This window comes from Protobothrops mucrosquamatus, unplaced genomic scaffold (assembly GCF_001527695.2).
Source record: "Protobothrops mucrosquamatus isolate PMUCROS unplaced genomic scaffold, P.Mucros_1.0 scaffold_57, whole genome shotgun sequence".
Classification (NCBI taxonomy): domain Eukaryota; kingdom Metazoa; phylum Chordata; class Lepidosauria; order Squamata; family Viperidae; genus Protobothrops; species Protobothrops mucrosquamatus.
This window is the reverse complement of record NW_015386133.1, coordinates 369,871-376,604: the sequence shown is the minus strand read 5'-3', so window position 1 is coordinate 376,604 and position 6,734 is coordinate 369,871.

Sequence of the window (6,734 nt, the reverse complement as noted above, 5' to 3'; positions counted from 1 at the left end):
GGCCTTACTAAGGCATTGTAAAGTGGTATTAATACTTCACGTGATCTTGATTCTATCCCTCTGTTAATGCAGCCCAGCACTGTGTTGGCTTTTTTGGCAGCTGCAGCACACTGCTGGCTCATATCTAAGTGATTGTCCACTAGGACTCCGAGATCCCTCTCACAGTTACTACTATTGAGCAAGGTACCCCCTATACTTTACAAGGCATGTGCCATCATATCATTAGTTAGATAATACTTCTGTTTCTTTTCTCTTTTTCTTGCATGGCCCTCTCCTACTGTAAGTTAATATCAATATATTTCAAATTGGGTCCGCACTGCTTTGTGTTTACAATTCTAATCACTTAATGTTATTCTGGCGTACTCTGGTTCAAGTTGGTTGTTCCACGTGTACTTGTTCCACAGAGCAGTACAGATACTATTTACTGACTGACTACTTCATTCAGTGACTAGATTTATAACCAGTCCTCAAACTTGCAGTCGTCATAGCATCCCTACTGTCATATGATCATGATTTAGGCACTTCAAAATGGAGCATGTTTATGATGGTTGTAGCATGGTCATTTGATAGCTATCTGCAATCTTCACAGACAGCTTCCCACAAGCAAAGTCAACAGCAATAGCAGTAGCACTTACACATATATATCCCTCCACAGTGCTTCACAGCCTTCTCTGAATGGTTTACAAAGTCAGCATATTGCCCCCAACAATCTGAGTCCTCTTTTTACTGACCTCGGAAGAATGGAAGGCTGAGTCAACCTTGAACATCAGAATCAAACCCCAGATTGTGGGCAGAATTAGCCTGGAATACTGTATTTTAACCATTGCATCACCAGTGGTTAGATCTCAATGAAGAAGCTGACGGGAAGCTGTCACGTGTTGTCCTTAGCAACGTGCAGTGATTCACTTTATGAGTGCAACGGAATGAATGTCCTAAGTCCAATGTTATCATGTAATATTTACCTTAAGAACCATGTTGCTTAAGAACCATTGTGGTCAGTAAGTAAAGATCACCTGTATTCCGCCTTTGTAAATGACAGGATTACAGTGCTTCTTTTCTTGCTGCACTAGGCAAAGGGTATGTTCCCATTAAAGAATATATATCCAGTGATAGATTTCCTGTCAGATTTATCTTCAGCCCAATCAGAATCTGTACATCCAATACATTTTGATTATTAGTTATAGGTTGTTTTAAATTAAAGTCCATAGTTCCTTTTAAGTATGCTTAATCTTTTTGCAGCTGTCCAGTCAGCCCATGTTGGCTCACTGCCTTTCTGTCTCACCGTCCTACTTCAGTGATGCTTGCATATTTAATACTGGTCCAAAAACTTGGTCGTAATCCTCACCACATTTTTCATGCAGACCTTTGCCATGAAGTTCCATATAATGTGTCTGTGAACAGTGTGCCTTGTTTTGAAAAACACTTCCAGCTTTTTTTTTTCTTTTTTTGCCCTTTGGTAATTTCACAAGAATCCATGTTTTATTTTTATGTAAGGATTCAGTTTCTTCCTATGCAGTTACTATCCACTTCTGTGCCTGAGTTGCTAATAATCCTTGTACTTATTTCCATGAATTAGAATCAGGCACATCCTTGGGTCTAACTGTGTAATATATTCACTCAAATGGGGTTTATACATATTTATTTATAATATAAATATATTTCTCAAACTCATTTTTGATAATCCCATCTGATTCTGCAATGTCATTATTGTTGTTGCAAAACTAGGCCGGTTTGCACTATTATGTAAATATTGCAGCTTATTTTGCATTATCCTTTCTTTTCATAAAAATGAGAAGATGTTTACTTTTCTAGTGTTTAAGTCCAAAATGTTATAGCCTTTTGTTCCTGTTTAATAACTCAGCATTATTCCTACTTTAGATCTGCAGTTTAGTTTTTCCTTCTTTTTCTTTAGGAATATATATACACATAAGTTTTGCATCCAAATAACTTTTTGATTTTCTCCCATTCCATAACTTAGATAGGGCTTTATCTATATCTTTTTGTTTATAAACAGTCTTGCAAATAAGTAGCTGTGTTGCTTCTACTCAAAGATTGTCTGGCAGTCTTGCATCTAGCAAGAGGTATCTCATCATAATTAGAAAGCTTTGACTTTTTTATTTAATTTTATTTTTTGCTATCCCATTTTGCTCAGGGCTGAAATTTATTTTTTTATGTTTTATATCTTTACTATATTTTTCAAATTCTTGGTTGCAATATTCTTCCCTGTTATCAGACTATAATTATTTCTTTTCTTTTTTTCAATTTGTTTTCTACATGACACAGAACAATTTGAATTTCTCAAATACTTCATTCTTACTGATTAAGAGATAAGTGCAAATAGACTCTGAATGACAGGGTCTGAATGTTATAAAGTAGTTTTTCCTGTCCTTTGTTTTTTGTGTCAAGAGACCACAAATATTTTCACCACAAATGTGAAAACACCAGTTCAGATGCCTGGCTAGATTCTTAAAATTCTAGCACAGTAACATTATTTTTTGAGTTTTTGCCTTTAAAGAACATCATATTTTAATTTTCTTTGTTTCTTGCAAGGTCTAACATTAACTCCATTTGTTAAATCTTCATCTATTATTTTCTTAATTACAAGATTAATTTCTGTGACCAAATCTTCAAATCTTGGAGGTGGAGGAACCATCTCCCACTCCATCCTACCAAGACTGAATGGCTGTGGTGATTGGGCCACCCAAGTCTGAGGATATTTCATTTTTGACCTTGGATGGGGTAACTTTATACCCTTCAAGGTATAAGTAGACAGTCCTCAGGTTTTCCTGGACTTACAATTCCTGCTAAAAGAGCAGTTGTCAGGTGTGGCCATGAAAGCCTTTTTATAACTCCATCTGATGCACTAGTTCAGCGGTTCTCAACCTATGGGTCGCAACCCCATTTGGGGTCAATCGACCATTTCACGGGGGGCGCCAAGCAAGGCTGTCCGCCATTTTTTCCCCTTTTCCGGCGGGTGCCTTACCTCCCTTGAGCTGGGCCAGCTGGTGGTCAGCCTGCTCCATCTCTGCCGCTTGCCAGCTACGCCTCGGCCGGCGCAGGGGGCAGAGCCACGCATGCGCGGCACTCCCGGGCAGGGAAAGTCCTGGACTTACGACCGGTTGGGTAGTCCTCAACTTACGACCGGTTTAGTCCTCGACTTACGACCGGTTTAGTCCTCGACTTACGACCAGTTGGGGGTCACGGCATTAAAAAGGTTGAGAACCACTGCACTAGTTCCACTCTTTCCTAATTCAGGGAATGCTTCATCGTGCCTTAGTGTCTTGTGGCTAAATCACTTCACACAGTTTACATGAGTGTGCCCTTGAAGACCTCCTGGAAGCTTCAAATGGCCCTGAATGCAGCAATGTGAACAGCAGTGGACATGCCTTGCTATGCCCATGTAACATTTCTGTTCCAAGAGCTTTACTGGTTGCTAGTTCATCATATTTGCCATCTTTTATCTTTATGCTTGTATGTTTTACTGATTTTAGTGTAATATTTTTGTTGTGAGCCATCCAGAGTCATTCAGAGTTGTGTGTGACATACTTTAATAAATTATGGTTGGTCACACACAATCAGATGTTTAGATTGGATCTGGCATTTTTGTTTTCTTATCTGGGATAGTCAGAAGGTGTTGTTTAATAATATTTAAGTTATTGTTGCAGGATAGAAACCATTCCAAGTAAAGCTGCCTTTTGCAATTGACTGATGGTGATGTTGTCAATGCTGATGATGTTCAAGTGGTGTTCCAAAAAATTTGGAATTGCACTCAAGGTGCCTATTACAGTTGATATTATTTTTGCTTCATTTTGCCATAGTTGTTCTACTTCTATTTGCAGGTCTTTATATTTCGTTGTTTTCTCCAATTCTTTCTCTTCTATTGTGTTGTCTTTAGATATTGCAATGTTTACCATCGAATTAGCAATTGTTAATCTGCTGTATTGTGTGGCAGTTGCTTCTCTTCTCAATTCTGTCTTTGTATGCATTTGTCTTAAGACATGGTCTTGTGCAGCCAGAATTTGCCCCTCTGTCTCTTTCTTCAACTTTCCTGTTCTTAGCCATTGTTAAGTCTTGTTGTTATCTGCTTGGCCTTTTTTTTTTTAATGTACTGGCCATGTTATCCTTTGCCTTGCCAAGTCTCATTTGTCTTTCTTGGAGCCCCATTGCATCTCTCCAGTACTCAGTAAGCCTTCATAGTGTACTAACTTCAATCCTTGAGATAGTCTTCCAATGCCCTCTTTTCTTCTTCAACTGTCTGGAGTCCTTACAACCTTCCACACCCATCAGTTTTCCTTGGAAATTATTGTCTGTCAACGTTGCTGCATGTATAAAGGCTTTGATTCATTGTCATTGTTTTTCTGATCTTCCTATCCAAGGCTTTTAATTCTCTTTGAGTCCACTCCACTATTGCTCAGGTAGAAATGTTGTTAATGCACAGATTTTCTAAGTGCCATTAAAGATTTTTTGGTATGAATTTCAGTATTGCTATTGTAGCACATTTCTCTAGGTCAAATTCCATTGCTATATTTGTGCTAAAATTCTTACAGTGTTTGTCAGTCAAGATCTGTTTTCTTTGATAGCCAAGATTTGTCTTCTTAAAAAAAAAACACTGAAATTGCAACCATATTATTATTACAGGGCCTATATTGCTAAACCTGACTCAGAAACTCATTCATTATCACAAAATGGGTATTAAATGATTTTGTCTACCCAGAAAAATAACTGGGTTACAGTTGGAAACAATTGAAACTTGCAAATCTCTCTGAAAGTACCCCATGAATACTACTATATCTTCTTCCCTTAATAATAAAGATGAAAACTAATAGCAGTAAAAAATAACTGGATAGCGCCCTCGTCTGTTCATTATATGCATGATATATTTTAGAAGCACTGTTATATCATGGGTTTCATGCAAAACACTAGGCTAAACCCAGCTACCTTCTGGTTTTGTGTGAATTTAAGCAATGTAGTTAATTCTGTTATCCACTTTGACTCTATGCAATTTTCTTGGTAATGGTACATAATATTCTTCCAGATCATTTTAGTTTCACAGCCTAACAAGGCTGATATTCCTTGATGATTTCCCACCCACATATTAAACAGGTCTGTTCCTGTTTCCAGCTCCCAATCCAGAGAAGAACAGATCATTTCTGATGTGTTATGCAAATACAGGCTATATTCCTCAAATTTTCTTCTCTTAAGACAGACCTATTATTTATTATAGATAAGGCAATAAGCATTACTTTTATTTTAATTGATACCCAAAACAGAGAGAAATGGTGTTTTATATATATATAATTCTGACAAATAATCAAGGAATAAGTAAATTTAAAAGCTGATCAGTGTTAGCTTTTTCGAGAAGTTAGCCTTTAAAATTTTTAGCAAATGTTATGTTTTCATATTAGAATTGTTCAATATCATTTGTCAGCTATTAAAGCTAGGCTGTGGTTCAAAAGAGACAGAAAAGGGATGCTTTGGAGCCAGCAGAAGTGCCCACATAGAAATTATCTGCAATTCTGTAAAATAGCTGAAGTTTTTTTGTTTCCCAGAGACTAAGTGGCTGTTCTCTGTAGCTACAGTGCTGGTTAAAAGAACTTCATTTGGTTTAAGTAATCTCATAATTAAGCTACACATCTCCATTCACATCTCCACATGCATCTTTTGGTCTTCAAATTTGAAAAGCTTACTATCAATTAAGCCCTTATCCAATTCCTTTTGCTTATTTTTTTTAAATATTGTGGGAAGTCAGAGCCCCCCAGAGAAGGAAATATTAAAAGGGGCAGAAAAATATATTTTTCCTCAAAGGGATTTTTTTAAAAAGCAGAAACCAAATCTCTCTGACCTCAATTCTCTGCCCCAAGCAAGAGCCAGCCCTATACGAATGCAAATGTAAAACCATCAGAAAGTTTGTCAAGACAAAGAGACTTAAAATCTGCATATCCCACCCAAACTCTAGGAGTCATTAGCCCCATCACCAGGGAAGCAGGATATGATAATAGGATTAAACCACAGATATCAAGGCCTAGAAAAACACTCAGAAATAGCCTCAAAGTTCATGCCATAGGAACAGGAAACTATTCCAAACAAAAGGCTAGAGAGGGTATAAAAACCTACTACCCATGTGCTCAGCCTCTTTCTTCTCCTCTGCTCTTTCTTGCAAGGACCATTTTTCTGCTTCTTCAGTAAACTGTAACCTTCTTCCCAAAGCAGTCGCCATGTTGCTTATTTATCCCCGGCTTGGATGAACCAGGATGCAGACTTACTTCTGACAGTGTCATATGCACAGATCAGGAAAAAATAATTTGTAGGCAGTTACAAACTTTAAAATTGAACTAATTAAAATACAAGTAGATTGTACTGACATAAAATTATTACATTAGATTACATATATTTCCGCAAGTTTGGCTTCATCTGTAATGTCTGTTTTAATACTTTATAGTGATTAATAGTTGAAGACTGACTAATATTAATATACAGAATATTAACTGAACTAGAAGATCAGGCAAAAGGTTTAAAATTAATCTGGGAAACAGATTTAGGAGAAATAAACAATAAAGATTGGAAAAATATTTGGAACAGAAGAGTATATAAGAATATGTCAGTTAAAGTTAAGGAAAATGGATATAAAGTGATATGGAGGTGGTACCTAACACCACACAAATTAAATCAAATAGATGTTAAATATACAAATATTTGCTGGAGGTGCGAGAAAGAGATTGGAACATATAAACATA